The sequence below is a fragment of the Balaenoptera physalus genome, assembly GCF_965194825.1.
Source record: "Balaenoptera physalus genome assembly, chromosome: 17".
In the NCBI taxonomy this organism is placed as follows: Eukaryota; Metazoa; Chordata; class Mammalia; order Artiodactyla; family Balaenopteridae; genus Balaenoptera; species Balaenoptera physalus.
In genome coordinates this window covers 46940003-46964904 of record NC_138895.1, presented here as the reverse complement: position 1 = coordinate 46964904, position 24902 = coordinate 46940003, and the positions used below count along the sequence as shown (strand labels likewise).

At 45.7% G+C, this 24902-nt stretch overlaps 1 long non-coding RNA gene across 3 annotated transcripts; it reads left to right on the top strand.

Annotated features, from left to right (window-relative positions):
- The first annotated feature begins 8904 nt into the window (after positions 1-8904).
- LOC309646447 lies at positions 8905-24443 on the top strand. 3 transcript variants are annotated; one of them, XR_014255367.1, is made up of 4 exons: positions 8905-9330; positions 11993-12107; positions 18754-18897; positions 20498-24443. It is a non-coding gene; the product is annotated as an uncharacterized lncRNA (long non-coding RNA). The 3 variants fall into 3 exon arrangements; XR_014255368.1 differs by lacking the exon at positions 8905-9330 and having other exon boundaries at positions 10496-12107; XR_014255369.1 differs by lacking the exons at positions 8905-9330; positions 11993-12107 and adding an exon at positions 12114-12924.
- Positions 24444-24902: the final 459 nt, after the last annotated feature.

Below are 24902 nucleotides of genomic sequence, written 5' to 3'. Positions count from 1 at the left end.
TGGCCACGTGTCATTCTCTCAGCAGGAGGTCTTATCTGACTTCCTGATAAAATGGTACCCCCATCCCCACGGCTCACTGTGTTCCTTCTTTTCCCTCATAGTACTTATCACAATTCAAGGCTATGATTTTGTCTTTGAGTTTGTTTCTTCCTTTGGACTGTAAGCTTTCAAGGATCTTTGTTCACTGTTGAATCCCAAGTGTGTACACGTAGGAGGTGTTTGACAAGTAGTTTGGGCTGGTGGATGTGTTAGTCTCGTGAGCTCTGGCCTGTTAAGGTGACAGGTTGGATGGGCTGTACCTTGGAGTGGTCCTCTGGTGGAAGGAGCTGTCTCTTCCTAAGTATGCTTTGGGACTTAGTCTATTTTGCTGAGCACATGCCACACGCCAAACACAACGCTAGGACATTTAAACACATCATCACAACAATTCTATTATTATCTGCATTTTCCAGATGAGATAAAAGAGCCCAAGAAAGTTTGGATAACTGGTTCAACGTCACGTAAGTTGTAATTCCTGGAGCTGGGGGTAGAGCCCCTTAACCACCATTCTGCCCGGCCTCTCAGGCTGGGGTTTACAGGTGAGTTGGTGAGTTAGACTAACATTGCCTCCCAACTTCAAGAGGGAGGGAAGAGGGTGTGTGGTCCCAGATAGGCTTCCAGCCCTCCAGAGGGTGACTGTCACTGTGCCTACTCCCCAGGGTTGGGAAGTGGGTGTGTGTTGGTGTGTACGTGTGTGGGGGGCCATATCTGGGTGTGTGTCCAGGGAGGGCATGTGTCCTGGGTGTGTCCAGGTGTGTGTCCGAAGTCGGCTTTGGAACACGGCCTGCAGACTGCCTGCTGCTTGTCTGCAGGCCCGTGGCACCCCGAGGCTGCCAGGCACACACGCTCACTCAGGATCACTGCCAAGCGAGCAGTGGAGTCCACACTTGAGAGGCTCCCAGCTGTGGGCAGTTTGGGGAACAGTCTCTCCTGGCCTGAAGCCGCTCAGAAGAGGGGCCCTCTATTGAGGCCTTGAGCATATGTTTTACAGGGAAGCTGAGTCGCAGGAGGCACCAGACTCAACAAAAGGGTGTTGCAGCTACGAAATTTGGGGATTTGTTTGTGTGCAGGCAGCATAGATCGGCCTGCTCGTCATAAGCTGTTCTTTGAGCTGCAGCCTCTCTCCCACACAGACAGCCGTCCCTATCCCTGCTCTTGTCTTCAAATGAGAAAGACAGTGAGAAATCATTCCTTCTTGACATTTCCATAGGGGTGTGCTTCCCTATGTACACAAACTTCACTGAATCTTCTACTTCACACAGGGATCACATGGAGGGAAAGGAAGCAAGGCAGTTAGCATTTATTGAGCACCTACTGTGTGCCAGACTGAGTAACTTATGTGCAAATTATTTTTTACTTTCTATAATAGTAAGCTTATGAAATCTGCATTACTATCTGCATTTTACAGTTAATGATGCAACTGAAACTCTGAAAGTTAAAAAACTTGCTCAGGGTTACTCAGCTGGAATTCTGACTGACAAATTGGAATTCTGACAAATTGGAATTCTCAAACTGGAATTCTGACAAAGCCAAAATGGTCTTTGGCTCCAAAACAGAGGTTCTCTCCATTATATCATATGGCCCTTCCTGGAAGAAGAGAGGAGACATAATTACTTCTAATTCATGAGAGTAATATGAATCAGATAGAATGCTTTCAGGTATAAGTAACAGCAATTCTGACCGAAGAGGTCCAAGAGTAAGGGCAGTTTCTGTTTTTATAATAAGGAATGTGGAGGCAAGTGATCCCACGCTTGGCTTAGCTGCTCAGTTATTTTATCAAGTCCCCAGACTCTTTCCATCCTCCTAACATCCTTGGCATAGACTCAGCAAGGACTTTTTGTCTTCAAACTTGTCTCATGGTCTCAAGATGGCTGCTTCAGTTCCAAACATCATATTCTCAAAGACAGTGTCTAAAATAGAAAAGTAACCATGGGGGCAAACAGGGGCTTCCCCTGTAGAACCGTCTCTTTTACAGGGGAGGAAAACCTATCCTAAAATCTCTAGTGCACTTTCCCTTAACACCTCATTCATCTCATTGGCCCGACATAAGTCTCATATACATATATATCCCCTCTTAGACCAATTCCTAGGCAAGAGGAATGTTACTGCCATGACTGGCTTAGACCAAGCAGGATTAGTACCCAGGGGCTGGGCACACAGCCTGCAGGGAAGAAGGGAGCATGGCTGTTGGGTGTGCACTTGCCACGTGATACTAAAGGCAAGGGCTCATCAGGCTCTGTGATTGGCATAGCCAGAATGGAATAATTGAGAGGACTGAGGACATTCACTATTTATTCATAGATTTGGACAGCATGCTTGTTTAGTACCCTCTCTGATCTCAGGCATGAGCTAGGCACCCTGGTGTGTTGAAAGAACTGTAGGATATAGACCTGCAACATGCTTTATAATCTAAACGAGGGAGGAGTTAAGTATCAGTGAACAGTTAAATAAAAGCATGAAACAAATATTTAGCAAAAGCCAACATAGGATCAAATGGTCTCTGGGTCAGAGGGCAAGTCAGCATATTGTTCTTGAAAGTATTTTGTGATTTCTTTGTCTTACTCATTACTGGATGGAAGCACTTTATTTTAATTTTATTTTATTTTCAACATCTTTATTGGAGTATAATTGCTTTACAATGTTGTGTTAGTTTCTGCTGTATAATAAAGTGAATCAGCTATATGTATACATATATCCCCATATCCCCTCCCTCTTGCATCTCCACTCACCCTCCCTATCCCACCCCTCTAGGTGGTCACAAAGCACCGAGCTGGTCTCCCTGTGCTATGCGGCTGCTTCCCACTAACTATCTCTTTCACATTTGGTCATGTATATATGTCACTGCCACACTATCACTTAGTCCCAGCTTACCCTTTCCCCTCCCCGTGTCCTCAAGTCCATTCTCTACATCTGCGTCTTTATTCCTGTCCTGCCCTTAGGTTCTTCAGAACCATATATATTTTTTTAGATTCCATATATATGTGTTAGCATACAGTATTTGTTTTTCTTTCTGACTTACTTCACTCTGTATGACAGACTCCAGGTCCATCCACCTCACTACAAGTAACTCAATTTCGTTTCTTTTTATGGCTGAGTAATATTCCATTGTATATATGTGCCACATCTTTATCCATTCATCTGTGGATGGACACTTAGGTTGCTTCCATGTCCTGGCTATTGTAAATAGTGCTGCAATGAACATTGTGGTACATGACTCTTTTTGAATTATGGTTCTCTCAGGGTAGATGCCCAGTAGTGGGATTGCTGGGTTGTATGGTAGTTCTATTTTTAGTTTTTTAAGGAACCTCCATACTGTTCTCCATAGTGGCTGTATAAATTTACATTCCCACCAACAGTGCAAGAGGGTTCCCTATTCTCCACACCCTCTCCAGTATTTATTGTTTGTAGATTTTTTGATGATGGCCATTCTGACCAGTGTGAGTTGATACCTCACTGTAGTTTTGATTTGCAGTTCTCTGATGATTAGTGATGTTGAGCATCCTTTCATGTGTTTGTTGGCAATCTGTATATCTTCTTTGGAGAAATGTCTATTTAGATCTTCTGCCCATTTTTGGATTGGTTTGTTTGTTTTTCTGATATTGAGCTGCATGAGCTGCTTGTAAATTTTGTAGATGAATCCTTTGTCAGTTGCTTCATTTGCAAATATTTTCTCCCATCTGGGAGTTGTCTTTTCATCTTGTTTATGGTTTCCTTTGCTGTGCAAAAGCTTTTAAGTTTCATTAGGTCCCATTTGTTTATTTTTGTTTTTATTTCCGTTTCTCTAGGTGGTGGGTCAAAACAGATCTTGCTGTGATTTATGTCATAGACTGTTCTGCCTATGTTTTCCTCTAAGAGTTTTATAGTGTCTGGCCTTACATTTAGGTCTTTAATCCATTTTGAGTTTATTTTTGTGTATGGTGTTAGGGAGTGTTCTAATTTCATTCTTTTACATGTAGCTGTCCAGTTTTCCCAGCACCACTTATTGAAGAAGATGACTTGTCTCCATTGTATCAAAGATAAGGTGACCATATGTATGTGGGTTTATCTCTGGGCTTTCTATCCTGTTCCGTTGATCTATATTTCTGCTTTTGTGTCAGTACCATACTGTCTTGATTACTGTAGCTTTGTAGTATAGTCTGAAGTCAGGGAGCCTGATTCCTCCAGCTCTGTTTTTCTTTCTCAAGATTGCTTTGGCTATTCGGGGTCCTTTGTGTTTCCATACAAATTGTGAAATTTTTTGTTCTAGTTCTGTGAAAAATGCCATTGGTAGTTTGATAGGGATTGCATTGAATCTGTAGATTGCTTTGGGTAGTATAGTCATTTCCACAATTTTGATTCTTCCAATCCAAGAACATGGTATATCTCTCCATCTGTTTTGATCATCTTTAATTTCTTTCATCAGTGTCTTATAGTTTTCTGCATACAGGTCTTTTGTCTCCTTAGGTAGGTTTATCCCTAGGTATTTTGTTGTTTTTGTTGCAGTGGTAAATGGGAGTGTTTCCTTAATTTCTCTTTCAGATTTTTCATCATTAGTGTATAGGAATGCAAGAAATTTCTGTGCATTAATTTTGTATCCTGCTACTTTACCAAATTCATTGATTAGCTCTAGTAGTTTTCTGGTAGCATCTTTAGGATTCTCTATGGATTGTATCACGTCATCTGCAAACAGTGACAGCTTTACTTCTTCTTTTCCGATTTGGATTCATTTTATTTCTTTTTCTTCTCTGATTGCTGCGGCTAAAACTTTCAAAACTATGTTGAATAATAGTGGTGAGAGTGGACAACCTTGTCTTGTTCCTGATCTTCGAGGAAATGGTTTCAGTTTTTCACCATTGAGAATGATGTTGGCTGTGGGTTTGTCATATATGGCCTTTATTATGTTGGGGTAAGTTCCCTCTATGCCTACTTTCTAGAGGGTTTTTTTGTAAATGGGTGTTGAAATTTTTAGAAAGCTTTCTGCATCTACTGAGATTATCATATGGTTTTTATCCTTCAATTTGTTATTATGATGTATCACATTGATTGATTTGCATATTTTGAAGGATCCTTGCATTCCTGGGATAAACTCCACTTGATCATGGTGTATGATACTTTTAATGTGCTATTGGATTCTGTTTGCTAGTATTTTGTTGAGGATTTTTGCATCTATGTTCATCAGTGATATTGGTCTATGATTTTCTTTTTTTGTGATATCTTTTTCTGGTTTTGGTATCAGGGTTATGGTGGCTTCGTAGAATGAATTTGGGAGTGTTTCTCTTCTACAATTCTTTGGAAGAGTTTTAGAAGGATAGGTGTTAGCTCTTCTCTAAATAGAGATAGATAGAATTTAATAGCTGTCAAATATCTCCAAACAAATACCGTTTGATAGAATTTGCCTGTGAAGTCATCTGGTCCGGGACTTATGTTTGTTCGAAGATTTTTATTTACGGTTTCAATTTCATTGCTTGTGATAGGTCTGTTTATATTTTCTAATTCTTCCTGGTTCAGTCTCGGAAGGTTGTGCTTTTCTAAGAATTTGTCCATTTCTTCCAGGTTGTCCATTTTATTGGCTTATAGTTGCTTGTAGTAATCTCTCATGATTCTTTGTATTTCTGCAGTGTCCGTTGTTAGTTCTCCTTTTTCATTGCTAATTCTGTTGATTTGAGTCTTTTCCCTTTTTTTCTTGATGAGTCTGGCTAATGGTTTATCAATTTTGTTTATCTTCTCAAAGAACCAGCTTTTAGTTTTATTGATCTTTGCTATTGTTTCCTTCATTTATTTTTCATTTATTTCTGATCTGGTCTTTATGATTTCTTGCCTTCTGCTAACTTTGGGGTTTTTTTGTTCTTCTTTCTCTAATTGCTTCAGGTGTAAGGTTAGTTTGTTTATTTGAAATGTTTCTTGTTTCTTGAGGTAGGATTGTATTGCTATAAACTTCCATCTTAGAACTGTTTTTGCTGCATCCCGGAGGTTTTGGGTCATCATGTTTTCATTGTCCTTTGTTTCTAGGTATTTTTTGATTTCCTTTTTGATTTCTTCAGTGATCTCTTGGTTATTTAGTAGTGTATTGTTTAGCGTCCATGCATTTGTATTTTTTACAGGTTTTTTTCCCTGTAATTGATATCTAGTCTCATAGCATTGTGTTCAGAAAAGATACTTGATACGATTTCAATTTTCTTAAATTTACCAGGGCTTGATTTGTGACCCAAGATATGATCTATCCTAGGGCATGTTCCATGAGGACTTGAGAAGAAAGTGTATTCTGTTGTTTTGGGGTGGAATGGTGTATAAATATCAATTAAGTCCATCTTGTTTAATGCGTCATTTAAAGCTTGTGTTTCCTTATTTATTTTCATTTTGGATGATCTGTCCATTGGTGAAAATGGGGTGTTAAAATCCCCTACTATGATTGTGTTACTGTCAATTTCCCCTTTGATGGTTGTTAGCATTTGCCTTATGTACTGAGGTGCTCCTATGTTGGGTGCATAAATATTTACAATTGTTATATCTTCCTCTTGGATTGATTCCTTGATCATTATGTAGTGTCCTTCTTTGGCTCTTGTAATAGTCTTTATTTTAGGGTCTATTTTTTCTGATATGAGAATTGCTACTTCAGCTTTCTTTTGATTTCCATTTGCATGGAATATCTTTTTCCATCCCCTCACTTTCAGTCCATATGTGTCCCTGAAGTGGGTTTCTTGTAGACGGCATATATACGGGTCTTGTTTATGTATCCATTCAGCCAGTCTATGTCTTTTGGTTGGAGCATAATCCATTTACATTTAAGGTAGTTATCAATATGTATGTTCCTATTACCCTTTTCTTAATTATTTTGGGTTTGTTATTGTAGGTCTTTTCCTCCTCTTGTGTTTCCTGCCTAGAGAAGTTCCTTTAGCATTTGTTGTAAAGCTGGTTTGGTGGTGCTGAATTCTCTTAGCTTTTGCTTGTCTCTAAAGGTTTTAATTTCTACGTCAAATCTGAATGAGATCCTTGCTGGGTAGAGTCATCTTGGTTGTAGGTTTTTCCCTTTCATCACTTTAAATATGTCCTGCCACTGCCTTTTGGCTTGCAGTGTTTCTGCTGAAAGATCAGCTGTTAACCTTATGGGGATTCCTTTGTATGTTATTTGTTGTTTTTCCCTTTCTGCTTTTAATATTTTTTCTGTGTATTTAATTTTTAATAGTTTGATTAATAAGTGTCTTGGCGTGTTTCTCCTTGGATTTATCCTGTATGGGACTCTTTGCACTTACAGGACTTGATTGACTATTTCCTTTAGGGAAGTTTTCAACTATAATCTCTTCAAATATTTTCTCAGTCCCTTTCTTTTTCTCTTCTTCTTCTGGGACCCCTATAATTCGAATGTTGGTGCATTTAATGTTGTCTGAGAGGTCTCTGAGACTGTCCTTAATTATTTTCATTCTTTTGTCTTTAGTCTGCTCTGCAGTAGTTATTTCCAGTACTTTATCTTCCAAGTCACTTATCCATTCTTCTGCCTCAGTTATTCTGCTATTGATTCCTTCCAGAGAATTTTTAATCACACTTATTGTGTTGTTCATCATTGTTTGTTTGCTCTTTAGTTCTTCTAGGTCCTTGTTAAACATTTCTTGTATTTTCTCCATTCTATTTCCAAGATTTTGGATCATCTTTAGTATTATTTCTCTGAATTCTTTTTCAGGTAGACTGCCTGTTTCCTCTTCAATTGTTTGGTCTGGTGGGTTTTTACTTTGCTCCTTCATCTGCTGTGTATTTCTTTGTCTTCTCATTTTGCTTAATTTACTATGTTTGGGGTCTCCTTTTTGCAGGCTGCAGGTTCGTAGTTCTCATTTTTTTTGGTCTTTGCCCCCAGTGGGTAAGGTTGGTTCAGTGGCTTGTGTAGGCTTCCTGGTGGAGGGTCTGGTTCCTGTGTTCTGGTGGATGAGGCTGGATCTTCTCTTTCTGGTGGGCAGGACCATGTCCGGTGGTGTGTTTTGGGGTCTCTGTGAACTTATGATTTTAGGCAGCCTCTCCACTAATGGGTGGGGTTGTGTTCCTGTCTTTCTAGTTGTTTGGCAAGGGGTGTCCAGCATTGGATCTTGCTGGTCATTGAGTGGAGCTGCGTCTTAGTGTTGAGACGGAGATCTCTGGGAGAGCTCTCACTGATTAATATTACGTGGAGCTGGGAGGTCTCTGGTGGTCCAATGTCCTGAACTCAGAGGCTCAGAGTTCTCCCACCTCAGAGGCTCAGGCCTGACATCCAGCCAGAGCACCAAGACACTGTCAGACACATGGCTCAGAAAAAAGGGAGAAAAATTAGAAAGAGAGAAAAAATAAAGTAAAATAAAATAACATGTTATTAAAATAAAAACATATTAAAATAAAAAAATTTAAAAAGTAATTAAAAAAAAGAAGAGAGCCACCAAACCAATAAACAAACCTCCAGTGATAACAAGTGCTAAAAACTATACTAAGATAAACATAAAAATCAGAAACTAGTCAGTCGCATACAGCACACCCGAAGGCTACAGTTGCTCCCAAAGTCCACCACCTCAATTTTGGGATGATTCATGTCTCTTCACGTATTCCACAAATGCAGGGTACATCAAGTTGATTGTGGAGATTTAATCCACTGCTCCTGAGGCTGCTGGGAGAGATTTCCCTTTCTCTTCTTTGTTCGCACAGCTCCCGGGATTCAGCTTTGGATTTGGCCCCATCTCTGCATGTAGGTCGTCCTCTGGCGTCTGTTCCCCACCCAGACAGGACGGGGTTAAAGGTTCGGCTAATTAGGGGGCTCTGGCTCACTCAGGCCAGGGAGAGGGAGGGGTACGGAATGTGGGGCGAGCCTGCAGTGGCAGAGGCCGGCATGATATTGCAACAGCCTGAGGCGCACCGTGTGTTCTCTCTGGGAAGTTGTCCCTGGATCATGGGACCCTGGCAGTGGCGGGCTGCACAGACTCCTGGGAGGGGAGGTGTGGATAGTGACCTGTGTTTGCACACAGGCTTCTTGGTGGCGGCAGCAGCAGCCTTAGCATCTCAAGCCTGTCTCTGGTGTCCGCGCTGATAGCCGCGGCTCATGCCCGTCTCTGGAGCTCACTTAGGCGGTGCTCTGAATCCCCTCTCCTCGCGCACCCCGAAACAGTGGTCTCTTGCCTCTTTGGCAGGTCCAGACTTTTTCCTGGACTCCCTCTCGGCCAGCTGTGGGGCACTAGCCCCCTTTCAGGCTGTGTTCATGCAGCCAACTCCAGTCCTCTCCCTGGGATCTGACCTCCGAAGCCCAAGCCTCAGCTCCCAGCCCTTGCCCGCCCTGGCGGGTGAGCAGACAAGCCTCTCAGGCAGGTGAGTGCTGGTCGGCAGTGATCCTCTGTGCGGGAATCTCTCCGCTTTGCCCTCTGCCCCCCATTGCTGCACTCTCCTCCGTGGCTCCTAAGTTCCCCACCCCCAGCCACCCCCTGACTCCACCAGTGAAGGGGCTTCCTAGTATGTGGAAACTTTTCCTCCTTCACAGCTCCCTGCCAGATGTACAGGTCCCATCCCTATTCTTTTGTCTCTGTTATTTCTTTTTTCTTTTGCCCTACCCAGGTACGTGGGGAGTTTCTTGCCTTTTGGGAAGTCTGAGGTCTTCTGCCAGCGTTCAGTAGGTGTTCTGTAGGAGTTGTTCCACATGTAGATGTATTTCTGATGTATCTGTGGAGAGAAAGGCGATCTCCACGGCTTACTCCTCTGCCATCTTGAAGGTCCTCCTGGAAGCACTTTAAAAACTATTTTCAATCGGCCCGATTCATTTTTATATCCTCTGCCGGGTTTTTGTTATTTCCATCCAAAGAAAATGCATAAATTTTTCAATGATTTAAGGATATTTGGGCCAAGGAAATTATTTTTAGGTGTTAAACACAATATTGCTGGCTTCCCAGAAAAAATATTTGGTGCTTCAGCAGGAGATCTGAACCAATCTTAAATTTAAGCATCAGCCCTGGTAGCTTTACTGTGTAAGCCTGACATTTTATGATTTTTTTTTTTCTTTTTGGGGGTTCCCTGTGGATCTAAGCAGTATTCAAATTAAGCATGAACATTCATATCAACAGTTACGTTAGAGGCATTTGAATAATGCTTTAAAAAATGCCATAGCAGCAGCCAAAACTTTAATTTGGCCTCTGATTAAAGGTAGTCTTCTCAATCTGGCCTCAGTTCCTAGAGTAACCCTTTGAACAGATAAACATAAACACATACTTTGCTGATAATTGTGGTGATCTATAATAAATTGGTTTAGGAATTGTTATCATTTGAAACCCAAAAGGGTGATCCAGAATATGGGCTCTTATTTCTCTAGAGCTCCAGTCGGAGAACCTTCCCTGTAGCCCAGTCACTCTGGTAAGATCACCATCTGGGAGACCTCCCCGCCTTTTTATTTTAGGGCTTTTGTTATGTCACCCCCCCACCCCCCCGCCCCCCCGCCCCCCCGCCCCCAGAGATGCTAACCTTATTTTTTCCAGCCTCTTCTTGATTGGGGGCTGGAGAGAGCAGGGAGGGGCATGCCGAGCATGGCATTTCTCATCCCTCTTTTCAGGGACTGTTCTAATTAGAGTGGGGAGTAAGTGCTTTGCTACCTACCCCACCCTGTTGGCTATTTTAACTGTTCCTCAGCCCTAGCTGAGCTAGAGCAATGGTGACCCATGCCAATCTAACAAGAAACGGTTCTGCCAAACAGTCACGGTAGTTCTATGCCCTTGAGCACTCCAGTAGCAACTGGGGCCAATGAGCAATTGGAGAAAATGTGGTGGATCTCGTGCTAAAGACAAAGGGTAAGATGCAGGTTGCAGAACGTGCTCACCTTAGAGCTGGCTTCAGGTCTGCATTTGAAAGCCACGGCCTTCAAACCAAAGCTAGAATGCCAGTTGGCACCAACAAAGAGCAGCGGGCATAGACTGTGGTCTAAGTAAAGCTGGCTGGAGCCACTACTCTGGGTACTTGATGGAGATGCCAAATGTTCCAGAATGGTTGACTGCTAAATGTTTACCAGAGTTAGGTCAGGGACCTAGAGAGTGGGGGAAGGAATATAATGGGAGGCTGGAGAGTATGACAGCTAAGGCTTGGAATGAGGCATATCTGGGTTCATATCCAAACTCTGATAGTTACTAATCAGTGTGTGCCAACTTAGTAGGTTATTTAGCATCTCTAAGCCCCAGTTTTCTTCTCTATAGAGACAAAAGTTCTGAGTTAGGTGAAAGTCATTAAAAACCAGACTCAAATTAATGGAATAAAAAAAAATTATTAGTATGTAGAACTGGAAAGTCCAGGGGCAGTCTGGGCTTCAGATAGGGCTTGATCCAGGGGATCAAACCATATCAGCTTTTCTTTGCTCTGTATTAACTTCATTCTCAGGCAGGTTCTTCTCTTCTGGTGGCAAGCTGGCTGCTTGATGTTCTAGACCCACAAATATTACTCTTTCAGCAACCCTAATGAAGACAAAAAATATTTCTTCCCTTGCAGTCCCCCCGAAAAAAAGCCCTGAGATTGACTCTCTTGGTTCATGAAGTCATTACATACACTCGAACCGGTTACTAAGAACTGGGTCACTGCCCAGCCCTGGAGCCCAGAATGGGGTCAGCCCCACCCAAGCTGCAAGACTGACAATAGGGAAGGGATAATTTTTTCCAAATGATGGTGTCTGTACCAGAGGAAGCGGGGATGGATGCTGGGCCTGAAAAACAATAGATGCCCACTGAGCAGAAGTCCATTCCTGGGTCATCCTTGTTAATAAGGAAGTGGGAAGGCAGGAACAGAAACACTGCTGTTATTTGTAAGGACCAGGGGCCAACAACTCCCTACCTTTCTTCACAGCATGACAGCCTTTCTACTACGGAAATCTGGTTGCAGCTTGAATGTGGCGTACAACCCGTGTTGCTTTAAGCTCTCAGGGCATCAAGCCTTGCTGATGCTGCTGCAGCTCTGCCCCCCGCCCCCACCTCCTTCTCTTCTCCATTATTATTATTCTCTCCAGGTTTTGGTGCTTTTCCTCTGTGTTTTCTGGTGTGACTCTTGGCTACGGATAATCCAGACCGTGACTGCTGACTGTAGCCACATGAGTCTGGGAAGGCGGTCAGCAGCTACTACTGGTAGGTGAGGAGGGCTCCTTCAGAGGGCAGGGGCACGGGGCTTCTCACCTGCGGCACTTTGGAGCCAGATGATACAGGCTGGGGCCTCAGAGAATCTGGCGAGGGGTTATGGGACTTCCTGGGACCCTTGGGACTTTCCATATACCTCACAGAGGTTTAGGAGTTTTTCGCTCTCCCTTTCCCAGGCCAGTGGCTTGCCCTTCATCCTTCCTCATGGCTCCCACTCCGGGGCTTACATTTCTGTGGCTCCCTCTTGTCTCCTCTACACCATGAGGGATAAGCCGTCACAGGTCACCCCTCGGGAATGTGGGTGGTTCAGGGACACACAGGCAGGTCAGCATCTTCCAACACTGAGCAGGGCCAGTGAAGGGATGGACAGAAGACTAGCCACACAGGTGAAGTCCCTGAGGCCAGAGACGTGGCAGGATTTACCTTTGGCCGTAGGGCAGGCCAGAATTAGAATGAGTTTATAATAATGTGAAAAAAACTGTTCACAAGAAATGTTCCACACAAACTGATAACAAGAACCTCAGCTGGGGAAAGATAAACTCTCCCTGGTGGCAGTGGGCTCTGTGCACTTCCCTCCAGGCCGGGCTGCAGGAGGGAGGAGGTGGGTGAGAGAACTGAGAGAGTTTTAGATGAGTTGCACAAAATGCGGGAATAAGAGAAGAGAAGGCAGGACACAGAAGGGGCGTGGCTAATTAGGTTGGGGTGGGTGAGTGGCTAGATAAATTCACCCTGGGAGCCAAGCAGGGAAGACATTTCCTCCTTCAGAGATAAAACAGTGCCCAGAGGAGATGCCCAGCCTCGGGCCAGAGTGAGAAATGGGAAGGAGGGAAGCTTTGCTCTGAGGAAGAGGGTTTAGAGTGAAGGGAGCAGGGACCAACCGGAAGGGGGACCCTCTCCTGTCCCAGAGTGGGGGGACCTGGGAGACTGTGCATGGCTATTTCGGACCTTGGAACACCTCTGTTTTCTTCATCTGTGGGTAAGCTGTGCTCTGCGCTTGAGCAGCTGTGTGAGGACAGGCGTGGGAGGACGGGGTGATGAAGTGATGCTGCGGGGGTGGCCTGGGTCTCAGGACTGAGACGGTGGACAGAGAAGTCTCCTCGTCCTCCTGACGCTGGGGTGGTGGTGGCCACGTACGGACTGGAGAGGCCTAGCAGTATTACAGGACGCCCTCTGTAGGCCCCTTCAACCTCGGGGGCCTCACCTGCCCTTGGCCGGGCAGGGTTTGTGTCCTGGTTCCTGTCCTGCGTGAGGGCCACTGTGAGGTCAGCCCCCTCTGCTCCCACCCACACTTACAAAGCTCTCCAGGCTCCAGCCCAGCCTAGAGGAACTATTCATTCTCTGAAGCTTTATTTCAATTTCCATAGCATAGAAGAAAAAAGAAGTCTAAAACAAAAAGTAAAACCATTTTGACAGCTAGGGGCTTAGTTTTGGTTATTTGGGGGCTTGGGGGAGCTGCTTAGGGGGCTTTCCATCCCTGGAGAATCCAAACCAATGAAAAGTAAAAATTGGGTCCCAAGATTACTTGGAAAAGTCTCAATTCAGAATAAACTCTGAAAGCCGCGTTTTCAGCCTGAAAGATGAGGGCTTTCTAGTGGAAATGTTGGCAGCCCCTGGCTCCGTGGCCCTGGACCTGGGCAGTGCTATGATGCTATTTATTTGAAGGCAGGACGCAGCCCCGGGAGCAGCGCTCTTGGGGAGTGTGGTCCTCAGCTCCCCGCCCTCCCTGCCTCCGGGGAGCGAGCCCCTCCTCCCACCCAGCCCTGCTCTGGCTCCCCTGCTGGAGGGCTCTCCCTGCAGATTGGTCCTGGGCATCTGCCACGAGCTCCCTTTGCCTTTGAAAGAACGCGCTGTTGCTTTCCACCTGCCTCATCTGGGGGGGATTTTCTCTCTGTCTACCTGCACGGGAGGAAGCGCAGCTGTGGGCAGGGAGGGCGTGGGACCCACTGGAAGCTGAAGTAAAAGGTGAAGCCGCAGCCAGCACCCGAGGGACTTGTCCTCTGGACACCATACCTTATACCTCAGCGGTGGTCTCCTCCAGGCTGGCAGCTCAACCCCTCAGCTGGACTTGGACCTGAGGGAAAGCCTTGCTTGGCAGGGTTGTGTGTGTGAGTGGTGCGGGGATGAGGTGGACGAGGACAGTAGAGGTAGTGATTGTGAGCACTGGCCTTGCAACAAGACAGGAGTGGATTTGAATCTCAGCCCTGGGACTTACTGGCTGTGTGACTTTGGGCTAGTTGCTTGACCTCTCTGAGGGCCAATTTCTTGATCTTTTTTTTTTTTTACAGTGATAATAATGTGTACTGTAGATAAAGGCTTAGGACCTCTCGTGCTCCGCAATATATTGTGTGATTTTGAAATCAATGCCTTGGGCTCAGACCTATAGGCTGTGGTTTATGAAAATTCCATCCTTCTCCTGAAATGAGGCTTATGCTCTGGTGGACTTCTCTGCCCCAGCTTCCAGTTGGCACCACAGCCTCTGTCTTGCCTCTCTATCAGCCCCCATTCAACACTCAGGTCCTTCAGCACTTTCCACAAAACCCCCTCCCAGCAAGCACTTTGCACATCTGGCGTACTTTATGGATAATCTGGAGACAAGGACCCAGCGGCTTCCCATCTTCTTTCTGGTTCTTTCTCCTCACATCTCTCCACTCCTGTCCTCCAAGATTGCTCAGAGTTCCAAATCCTTCTGCCTCTATTTGTAGGGTGTGATGCAGTTTCGTTCAGCATTGGTGGGGATGTTGGGGGCAGCTTCCAGGAGCCCTCCTTAAAGACCGCCGGTGCCCACCCTTTTCTCCCTTTGTCCTTACCCCTCCCTCTGTCCTCCCGTCTGTTATGTGGATGTGGTCTGCACCCCAGGAATGGCCAAGTTGTGAGCCCAAAGGGGCCTGGGCTCCCCAAGAGCATGTGGAGTCGCCATACCAGTTGTGGACTAGTTTCCTCTGCATTTTTTTTTTTTTTTTTTTAATTAATTAATTAATTAATTTTATTTTTTTTTTTTGGCTGTGTTGGGTCTTCGTTTCTGTGAGGGCTTTCTCCAGTTGCAGCGAGTGGGGGCCACTCTTCATCGCGGTGCGCGGGCCTCTCACTATCGCGGCCTCTCCTGTTGCGGAGCACAGGTTCCAGATGCGCAGGCTCAGTAGTTGTGGCTCACGGGCCCAGTTGCTCTGAGGCATGTGGGATCTTCCCAGACCAGGGCTCGAACCCGTGTCCCCTGCACTGGCAGGCAGATTCTCAACCACTGCGCCACCAGGGAAGCCCTCCTCTGCATTTTTACGTGTGAGAGAAATAAGCTGCTATGTTGTTTCAGCCTCCGCCACTTTGGGTCCCTGTTTCTCACACTTGAACCTTCTCCTATCTGAGGCAGCAGGTTTCCTGGCTCCAAGTCCCGCTCAGCCTGTCATGGGCTGCGCGCAGGGGGGTAGGGTACATGCTCACGGGGGGGCACTGGGGAGGTTTGCACAAGCCCTCAGAGCATCCCAGGGGGCATTCTGAGTGCAGCCTGCATTCTGCCCTCGGCTTGGCTTCCCGGGGCCTATAAGGAAGCAGGGAACCGGTCATTTCCAGTGTCTGAGGTTCGTCTCGAGTGCCCTCCTCCACCTTCTCTTTCTGCACTCTTCCCCCCACCTCCACACATTGTGATGCTGGTCAGGCACCTCCCCCCCACCCCCATAGTAGGCCCTGCCACCCACGTGTTTATTTTCTCCTGCTCCCCTCAAAACCTGCTCTCAAGGAAGGCTCTCCAGACCCATTATTTTCATGGCGGTCAGAACTACCGAGCAACATCGTGCTTCTGTGGGATATGGAGGTAGTCTGGGGTGACCGTCCTGCTGTGTCTAAACCATTCCCTATACAGCTGGTCACCCATACTCTCTGCAGTGAAATGGGCCTGCCTCTTGCCCAGAGGCGCAATGATTACAAGGCAGTGGGATTTGGTGAAAGGAGCTCAGGCTTTGGCACCAGCAGTTCTGACTTCCAGGTTTTGGATGTTGGGTGTTGAGAGCTTTGAGTTCTTTGTAGCGGGTGGGATTTCTGGAAGCAGACGTGGAGATGGAATTTGGCCTCCAGGATGTTTATAATGGATCAACTTGTGTGGAAGGAGTAGAATTGGGCAGGGGGAGGAGTCGATCAGCAGCCCCCATGGGGAGCTCTGGAGCATACACAACGTGTCAGAGTGGTCCTATCGTGGGCTGGAATGCCGGGGCCTTTAAGTCCCCACACTGTCAGTTGTGCGTGGGCTGCCCGGAAAGTAAAGGCCTGCCCCCGGATGAAGCAGCTCTCCGCAGCCAGTCATGCCCAGAAGGAGCTGGCAGCTGGAAGCAACTAGTCCTTCCCCGGAGCAGGGTCTGGGCCAGTGTCTCCTGCTCCATCACGTTCTGCATCTGCAAAATGGGGATGGTAACAGTACCAACCGCGTAGGGTTTAAGTTAGATAATGTGTGTGCATGTCCTTTGTAAACTGACATCAGTCACCTCTATGGGCACTAAGGGCACTCTCCCTGCCAGGCAGCCCTGGACGTGGGAGCCCTTCCTGGCAGAGCTGCCCTGGGAGAAAGGCCTGGGTAAGTCACCCAGCTGACCAGCGCTTCCTGATAGGATTAACCCCCTGTGAATGTCGGGAGTGGTAAATCCAGAGCCTGCAGAGTTGGACGCTGTGAAGATGATCATTTTATTGAATCTCTGCTGCTCCTTCATTCGGATGTTTCACACTGAATGGCAGTCCAGGTTCAGAGCAAGATGGTTTCTGATCAAAACCGGTGAAATTAAAATGCGGAGGAAGTCCAGAAAAGAGGAATGCTGAAGGAAGCCGAGTTCCATTCCATTCTGAGATCTCTGAATATATTTAAGGCTTGCATCTCCCTGTTCTAAAAGCATAAAGCATAAAGCTTTCTATTCTGCATCAGTCAGGATCTAAGAGTCATTTCAGACCCAAGTCTGAGTTGGGGTAGATAATTAGAAGGATGCCTGTAGAAGACTGTCACAGTGACGACCCCCAGTGAATCATGCCTCCTGGTATTCACCCCGGTGTGGTTCTCTCCCACATTGGCTCTGGGCTTGGCCATGTGACTTGTTTTGGCCAATGGGACATCTTTCCTAGCTGAGACTTGGTAGGTGCTGGGGCACTGGGATTTGCTGAGGTTTGGACTCGACTCCTTGAGGATGAAAGACTAGGTGGAAAGAGAGGCCCTGCCCTCCCAGGCAGCCCTCCCGCTGAACGGAGCCTAGGTGAAGCCAGCAGAGCCCCCCAGCTGTCCCACAGAATCACAAGAAAGAATAAATTGCTGTTATTACATTATTTTTTAATTGAAGTGAAATTCACATAGCATACAGTTAACCATTTTAAAGTGTACAATCCAGTAGCATTTAGCACATTCACAATGTTGTTCAACCACCGCCTCCTTCTAGTTCCAAAACATTTTCATCACCCCAGAAGCAAGCCCTGTGCCCTTTAAGTAGGCACTCCCCTGTCCCCTTCCCTCTAGCTCCTGGCAGCCACCAATCTGCTTTCTGTGTCTATGGAAACAGACATTTTGTGACTGGCTTCTTTTCATTTAGCATAATGTTTTCCATATTCATCCATGTTTTAGCAGTTGTCAGTACTTCATTCTTTTTTTTGTACTCAAATCATTGTGGATATTCACAGCAGCACTATTCACCATAGCCACAAAGTGAAAACAACCTAAATGTCAGTCAACGGATGAATGGATAAATAAATTGTGGTATATAAATACAATGGACTATTATTTAGCTATAAGTTAGTGTTCTTTTAAGCCATTCAGTTTGGGGTTGCTTGTTACTATAGTAATAGATAACTGATAGAGTTTTTAAGGTGATTGGAGTAATAACAAGAGCTATCAAGTTTTGGATGGTTTCTGTATGCTGTGTACTATGTGAAACACTTTGAATGCTAATGCTTTAATTTTCACAAGAACCCTGTGATTTAGTTACTAATAATGACCCCATTTTACAAATGGGAAAACTGAGAGATTAAATAATTTGCCCAATTTAACCCAGATGATCTCATTCCAGTGCTTATGCTTTATCCACTCATTGTACACAACCCGGCCCTAAACGATAGGTTTGCTCTGGGAGATGTAGGGGCACCAGTCCACAACAGCCTGTGGCTTTTCCATGAAAGAGACACAGTCTCAGTTTTCTATACAGTTCATTCTGAATATCACTGGAAGAGAGGATCAACAGAAATGAAAGCCAATCATGTTTAAAATCTGTACAATATAAAATTCTAATCTGTGAAGCCTGACTCGGGAACATTGAACTCTGTAGAAATTATGTCTATAAAGGAACTATTCAAAGGCAGAAATTACAATCATAATATTTGATATAAACAAAGCACACTTATTGATGGGTCAAAGGTTTACTGTAAAATTTGCATGGGAAAGAATCCCAATGAAAATAACTTTTGTGTGGAAAGACTTGGAAGGGATTTAACTGGGCTATTTAAAAACAAATGATCAAGGAATTAAATTGACTGAGTGGAGTTTGTTCCAGAAAATACTTCCAGTACAAAAACGTATCCACTATGATATAGTTGTGGTTTAAATGGTCGTATTCTTAGGAGTCAAAACATCTTCACGACAGAGCATCTTCCTGAGTCAAAACATCTTTTATCTTTCCATAAGGAATTTTTGAAGAACGTAAAATGCTCTAAAAATGTGAGCATGGGTCACTCTGAGATGCTGCGAGAGACTTCTAAGACCCTTTGGAGAGTAAGCGCACTGGGACGTGGTCAGACTCCCAGATACTGGGGTTGCTCATGGTGCCAGGTAAGGAGGTGAAGGCTGCCCTGGGGAGCCAGGATTCCCTCTTACGCAGGGCAGAGTCAAGTTCTCGTGTCCCTCTTGAGACACAGGCTCCAGGCAGGGAGGAGAGTGGCCCAGGGAAAAGCCATATGAGTAACCTCGGGGCCCAGTGTTTAGGGAACTTAATATAAACTCTCCATAAGATAGAGACTTACTCCTTAGTAGAGCAGGAAGAACAGCACCTTTGGGGGGGTGTGGTCCTCTTAGGTAACCACAGGGCCCAGCGCAACAGAAAGATGAACCCAGCAGTAGCGCCCACCCCGTGGCCAGGATGTGGGGGTTACCTGGGATCCACTAGAAAAGGATTTGGGCTGGTTGGGGCAGTGTGGGGATGGGGACCAGTATGGGACTGTTCATACATTAGTCCCTATATGTAGGCCTACAGCTTTTTCAGGACTTCTGAAAATATTTATTAGCTAAAAATACGTAAAGAGAATTTCAAAGCTAAGGTGAATACATGAATAAGTGTATGTAAAATGTAACACTGGGTCATCTAATAATGGATTATGTATAAGTCTCATATAGTTATACATAAATATAAAAAGTTTGGATCATAAAAGTAAAACAAGGGTTTATTCTTTGCAAACTCAAATTTATGAAAATTAAACCTCCTTTCAAAAATTTAGAGCAAAAATATAGAATATAAACATATATTATATATATGACTCTCTCTAGTTATTCATCCATGAACACTGTGGGTATGTTGTAATATATTTGACATGATGTAGGAGTGGTCTAGGACCTCTAAGGCTTTTCATGTGACATGAGTGGGGTGGGGTCATGGCTTGAAAGTGAGGTAAGGGTAGTTAGCCTGGTAGCAAAACTGGGTGGGTGTGGAGCCAGTGACCGTGTTAATTAGCCCAAGAGTTTGATTTTTCTCGAGGCTGGTGTGACTTAGGAAACAAGAACTGTATCCGACATTATTAGAATTTGAGCAGAAAAAAATACTGAGTACGCAGGTAACAAATCTAGGTTTTAAGATTGAAAATGTAGGTTGTGGTTCAATGACATACCAGGTGCCAAGTGAGGTTGCAAATAAAGCCCCCAAACCACATAGTGGTGCCTCTGTGTGAATTGGAGCCCTCAAAGGCCCCACTGTGCAAGGTTGTGCAACATGGTCACCGCCCTGCCGTATCTCTTGGACTCATAGAAACATGGAAAGCAGGACAGAACTGTGAAGGTTGTTATCCTGCATTCTGTTCAATGAGATCCTACTCAGGATAGAAGGGCTGCGTAGTCATCACAGGGAGAGGGAAAGAGATGGCGTCATGAGAGAGGAGACCCCCGGGCTGAGCCCTACACAAATCATCCTTCCTTCCTTGCAGGCTGGGGGCCCCGAGCCTCGGGGAAGACACAGCTCTCTCTCTGTTCCTAGAGAAGCTGGACAGATCTGGGCAGCTGACCACGGGCTGAACAGACAGATTGAAACGCGGGAAGCACTAATTTGTTAGGAATCCCTGAAGCCCCTTCTGTCACTGGACATTACTTATGTCCCAAAAGCTTTCTTTGCAGGCGCCTTCTCACTCACGAACACATCCATAAACTTAACGCCTTTGTTTTTTAGGGGGAGAGTGCGTAAGCCAAGGGCAGCCGCGGTAGCTGCTGGCTCTCTGAGCACTGCACTCTGTCACTGTTCATCTTGTTGAATGCCAGCAGGCCGGCCTCTGCCGAGAGGACAGTTAACTACTGCAACTTCACTTTTGGAGAGAACTTGAAAGTTCTGATTCACAGCCTCAGAGCTGATTCCCCTGAAACAGGAAGCTCCCCCCTTGATGCTTTAGAAGCCACAGAGATGATGGAAACACTTCCCTGGTGGATGCTGAGAAACAGACCCTTCACAAACACCACCCTTCCCAAGTTCAAGGAGAGCTTGGATGGAATGCACTTGGCCAGTGTGTTCTTACGGTTATGCTTGCAGTGACTCATAGGGCATTGGTGGGAATTTGAATAAAAGCCCTTCATCCTCTTTATTCTTGAACCAGGTGACTGTTCCTGCCCATTCTAACCCAGCCCACCCCTCTGCCTCTGCTCCTCCAGATTTAGAATCCTAGAATCTCAGGTCTGACAAAGCATGAGACTGCCTTATCTAACCCCTTATTTATTTCCCCTGAGAAACAAAGCCCAGAAATATGAACAAAATAGCCAATAGTTATTCAGCTTAGTATCACAGCTGTGGCTAAGTAGGGCTCATTGAAGGCAGGGCCATTCCCACCAGGGCTCAGGACTTGTGTCCCTTGTTTTTCATCCAAAGGAATGGGGCTGAAGACCCTTTGATGACACCTGGTTAACCCCAGGCTCCTATTTAGAAATGTGTGGGAAAAAGCTGCATTCTAACCTCATGAATACAGATTGACTAGGACAAAACTCCACTGGACACACAACTTTGCTTTGTGGACCAAACGTGGTGCTGAAAGTTGTATATAAAATTTTTTTTGTGTTAACAACTGCATATTACAAACACAAAGACAAGTGGCATGCTTAAGGAAAAGTAAAGGAATCCTTTTGTGAAGCAAGTTAGCATTTCTTAACTTGCCTTTTATGATAAATCTAGATCCTCACAATCCATGAGAATCTCTATATTTGGACATCGGGTGAAACCTTGGATTAAGTAACTGCTCCATGTCTTTGTTTTCTCACCCATAACATAATACTGATACTCCTCATCATCCCCTGACAGGACAATTGCGGGGTGATAACTTGCTAGGCTGAACAGGAGCTGTTAGACCCCCTGCCTACTACCGATATTGTCAGCAGTTTCCATTCTGTCTGTGGCCTTTCGCTGATGTTGGCTGGAAGGCTCCTGTCCTGGAACAAGGAGGATAGATTACAGTGTGTGTGAGAGGGCCCAGCAAGCAGTTCTCATGTTAGAGGAACTATTCACAGTGAAGAGAAGCCCAAACTGAGGGTGTGACAATCCGGTCCAGTTTAACTTGTGTACTGAGCGCCTACTGTGTACCAGGTGCTGTACTGTGCCCGGGGAATGGAGAACTCAGTGGCCTGCCCCTGCCCTCACTCGGTCACTAAGGGAGGGCCCCTGTCAGAGCCCTGCTTGGATTCGATAAGGAGTAATTCTCCACCTTCTGACTTGGGCGTGGCCCATCAAGGACAGAGCCATCTTCCACCGACGTATTTTTGTTGTATTGAGGTGGTCCTAGCAGCTAGTCAAACATACCCTGAGGAGCAGGAGAGGCAGGAGACCCACAGAAGAAAGTGTAAAAATTCGTAGTGGCTTCAAGCTGGAATTTTGTCACGCTGAAGTCAAGATGCTTCTTTGGAAGAGTTCTGATCAAGCTCTCACTTTGCAGAGAAACTTCTCCCCAGCTTTCCTCCAGCACTTGAAGCTGCAAGCTCTGAAGGTGAGCTCAGGCTGTCGTGTCCCTCCCCTTGGCTTCCTCAACTCCAGTAACCATGACAAGCTGCATCTGGCCATGGCGACGTCTAATTTTTTAGAAAAGCCTATCTGGAACACTCACCATACTTAAAAGGAGCACTGACAGATAAGCAGCCTTCACGATGCCATTTCCAAAAACCCATCTCTAATGAGGCATAGCTAACAAAATGTGTACGGTGATTATTTATTCCACCAGCAAGTCCCAAGGTGATAGAATCAGTTGCATGTGAAATGTGCTTTGACAAACCATCCCCGATTATGTAAGGCTCCCTCTGTGCTCTGGACCACGGAGCTTCCCCTATTGACTGGAGCTTCTGATCAACTCTTCCTGCAAATGGCAGAATATAGATGGACATCATGGTCAGGTCTTGAGTCAGGCACCATCTCCTGGAGCTGCACTCAGAGAAACAGGCTGCTGAATAGTGGGCAGTTTAAGGGGTTGCAAGATACAGGGCAAAATGCTGTTGCTTCCCTGGGGACATGCCGGTTGCTGCGTTTATGGGAGACCAAGAAAGGGTGATGTGGTCATTGTAGTGAGGCCAGTGTTTCAGGGACCCCTGTCAGATCAGGGCTTTTTCTCTCAGCAGGTGCCCAGTTTCCACAGTTTCAAAAGGTAAGAACTTATACCTGCCCTGAAAATTCTGAAACCTCAGGCTGCTGGCAGTTTATCTGACATTTTCTGTTGTGTTTAGACTTGATGGGTTCAATTTTATAGCATAGAGATGCGTCAGTATTTTTCAGGACAGAGGGCCTGGGACAAGTGGGTAGTTTACTTTGATTCAAGATAGTAAAGTCGTTCTTAAAAGAACTCATAAATATCATACAGTCTGTATCTGTTAGGATTAGGACCAGCTGCTAGAAACAGACAAAGGAAATAAAAGTGGCTTCAGTAATATAGATGTTTATTTTCTCTCGTATAAACTAAGTCCAAATACCTAGAATAAGTTCAAAGCTCTAGCTTCCATGGCCCACGATGGCTTCTGGAGCACCAGCCATCACATCTGTATTCTAAGCAGGAGAAGGAAGAGGGAAGGACAAAAAGAATGCCTTCTGATGGAATCCATTTTTTAAAGGAGCCCCACTTTTATTGGCCGTCCTTAGTTGCAGGGGAAGCTGAGCTATATATTATTTTAGCTGGGTACATGGCTGCTCAGAATATATCAGGCAGGCAACAGGCAGGCTCTGTCATATCATCTTTCAAGGGCAGCCTCTGAAGTTTAGGTAAAAAGAATACTGCTTTAGAACCTAGACATAACTGTGTGATAAGGGGTAATTTACTTTGATTTTCTGGATCAGTTTCTTTAGCCATAACAATGAAGATATTAATCCTACCTGATGGGACTGCTATAAGGAGTGGATGAGATGGCTTATGAAAGCACTCAGCACAGTGCCTGACACTTGAGTAGTAGGTGCTCAATAAATGTTGCCGCCCTTTTCTTTCCTGTGCATTAGAATGTACTATCTTACCTGCATGGAGGCTTTGACCACCAGCTCCTTGGCTGAGGCCCATGACACATTCCCTGGCGGAATGCCTAAGAGGATGACAATCACAGTTTTTTAATTACAACCACAGAGGCACCGGCAACAATAAGAGGGGGCGTGGACCCTGCGACTCTTCTGCACAGGCACTGTGCGAGGTGTTTTTCACAAGTCCTCTCATTCAGCCCTAGAGGTGTAAGATGCCATTCGTCCTTTGCCAGATCCTGGGGGCTCTTTTACCATAACGATGCTTCCAGGGCTTGCACCTGTGAATCTCATCAGAGGTCTGACTAAGGGCTCCTGAGGCCGGTTTGCCCACAGGGCAGAGTGCCCAAGCACCTGGAATGTATCTCCTGCATGCTCTCAGCCCCTGAATGACCAGTGCAGGTACATGAAACCCACACTTCCTTGTGAGTGGGACAGTCTGACGTATAGCATCCTTGCAAGTGCCTGGGAAGATCAGGCTGGGAAACCATACCTTGCTCTGACTTTTCTCCGTCCCCGCCTGCTTCCTCAAGTCCTGTGATGGCAGCATATTCTAAATAAACCACTGCACGTGAATCCTCCTCTCGGGGTCTGCTTCTGGGGAGTCTGACCTAAGATGTACATCAAACCCCATGGCAGACCTATTTTTAAATGCTTGGCTGCCTGAGGTCATACAGCTAGTAAGGTGGTAGAATTGTAATGTGGACACAGGTCCACCTAGCAGCACCTGAGATCTTGCTTTCTGGCTGCACATCTCTGAATGCTGGCCCAGCACTGTAGGGGTAATGTACCAAGGACTCTGGCATGTTGAGCTCCTCAATCAGCCTGCTTGTAAGGTGGAGGCTTATTGTTTCCAAGGGTACTGATGAGCGCATCGAAGTTAAGTCCTCAGTGAGGGGTCATCAGGGCTGTCCTGGAAACCTGACTCTTTTGACTGAGGTTTGAGGAGGGAGCAGTGGAGCCAGTGGAGAAGATGTAGGAGCACCTGCTTGGCCAGCTGGAGTAGCCGAGTCCAGCCTGGTGGTCCAAGGGGTACAGAGGCCATTGGCGTTCATGCCTCACAGCCGGTCCCTGCCACATCCTCTCCCAGTGCACTCTGCACCCAGCCTGGCAT